The sequence below is a fragment of the Orycteropus afer genome, unplaced genomic scaffold (assembly GCF_000298275.1).
Source record: "Orycteropus afer afer isolate SDZICR_OR568_19922 unplaced genomic scaffold, OryAfe1.0 scaffold00298, whole genome shotgun sequence".
Classification (NCBI taxonomy): Eukaryota; Metazoa; Chordata; class Mammalia; order Tubulidentata; family Orycteropodidae; genus Orycteropus; species Orycteropus afer.
In genome coordinates, this window is record NW_006921885.1 from 2,564,821 (window position 1) to 2,567,123 (window position 2,303).

Here is a 2,303-nt window from a genome sequence, read left to right on the forward strand (position 1 = left end):
CAGGTGCAGAATGTATTCCAAGGCCATGGTATTGGAGGTCTCATCATATTTCATCTGACCAGTAATTCTGATCATTATTGAGTTTTTGGATTTTGTTCCAAGTTTTCCTTCCCACTCTATCCAGGGTCTACAAATTTGATCTTTCTTGAGTGGTTGGCATTGGTAGCCAGGCACTATCTAGTTCTTCTTGTCTAGAGGGCCATTGTGTCCTAGGGCTGATTGCTTCCAAATGCCCTTGTTTTCCTTTGTGTGTGTGTGTTCTTCAATTCTGATGCTAAGAGACCATTAGCTGCATCTTAGATGGCCACTTGAAAGCTTTTAAGACCCCAGTCACTACTCACCAATGTAGGATGTGGATCAAGGCTTTTATGTATTTTGTTGTGCCAATTGAGTTTGGTGTTCCCCGGTACTATGGTCCTGAGATGGTAGATCTATTGGATCTCTCTCCTATAGTGTCTGGTTGTCTGTGAGAGATTACTCTGTGTCTTCTATTGTTTCTGTAAGGATTGCAGGTATTTTGTATCACTGGTGTCTGTGCAAGATTAGCCTCAGTTGAATCTACACTTGATCTAGAGTATACTCCTATTCACTGACCTCATCTGATCCTCTCAGGTGTTTATCTGTAGCCTGGTGTTTGGTGTTAATGGCAATGCAGTGTTGTGGACACATTGGTTGGTATTAGCATCTGTTGTCTATCTCTTATGTGCACAATTTGGTGTCCTCCTATTTCTTAATGTTATCATGGTGGTCACAGATTCTTCCTGTATATCCTTTCCCCTACCCACATCAGCATGTGGGCCCCAACTAGTCTGAAACTAATCCCTCCCCTTCCCTCCCCACCCTGCTAACCTACTAAGTGAATTCCCTTTCCCAAGCAAACCCTTCTTTGTCTTTTTACAGTAATGGGCTCATACAGTACTTGTCTTTCTGTGATTGACTTATTTCATTCAGCATAATGCCCTCCAGGTTCATGCACATTGTGAGATGATTCGTGTATCCTTCATTGTTCTTTAATGTAGCATAGTATCCATTGTGTGCATGTACCATAATTTGGTTATCCACTCATCACTATAGTTGATGGGCATTTAGGTTGTTTCCATCTCTTTGCTATAGTGAATTGTGCTGCAGTGAACATAGGTGTACACATGTCTGTCTGTATGCTATCTCTCACCTCTTTAGGATATATTCTTAGTAATGGAATGGTTGGGTCAAATGGTACTTCTATTTTCAGATTTTTAAGGAAACGCCATACCGTTTGCCACAATGATTGTATCATTTTACAATCCCACCAGCAGTGTACAAGACTTCCAATCTCTCCACAACCCCGCCAGCATTTGTTATTTTCTGACCTGTTGAACTTTGCTATTATTTTGGGGTGAGATGATATTTCATTGTTGTTTTGATTTGCATCTCTCTAATGATTAATGATCATGAGTAATTTCTCATGTGTTTGTTGGCTGCCTGTATATCTTCTTTGGTGAAGTGTCTGTTCAAGCCTTTTGCCCATTTATGAATTGGGTTGTTTGTCTTTTTGGTGTTGAGGTGTTGAAGTTTTCTATAGATTTTGGAGATAAATCCTTTATCAGATATGTCATAGGCAAATATTTTCTCCCAATCTCTAGGTTCTCCTTTTACCCTTTTGATGAAGTCTTTCAATGTGCATAAGAATTTAATTTTTAAAAGGTCCCAGTCATCCAGCTTCTCTTTTATCTCCTGCACATTCTGGGTTATGCTTGATAGTCTATTTATGCCATAAATTAGAGCTCCCAGATTTGCCCCTATTTTATCTTTGATGAATTTTATGGTTTTGGGTTTTACATTTAAGTCTTTGATCCAGCTTGAGTTTGTTTTTGTGTATGTGGTGAGGAATGGGTCTTGTTTCATTTTTCTGCAAATGGATATCCAGTTTTGCCAGCACCATTTGTTAAAGAGGCTGTCTCTTCCCCATTTAATGGGGTTTGGACCTTTGTCAAAGATGAGTTGTGCATAGATGGATGGGTCTATATCTGGACTTTTGATTGTGTTCCATTGGTGTATCTCTCTATCATTGTACCAATACCATGCTCTTTTGACTACTGTGGCTGTACAGTAGTTCTTAAGATCTGGGAGTGTGAGACCTCCCACATTGTTTTTCTACTTAAGAAGTGTTCTGCTTATTGGAGGTCTCTTTCTTTTCCACATGAAATTAATAATTAATTTTTCTGTGTCCTTGAAAAATTTTGTTGAAATCTGTATCGTGATTGCATTAAATGTGTAGATTGCTTTAGGTAGTATTGACATTTTCACAATATTTAGTCTACCTA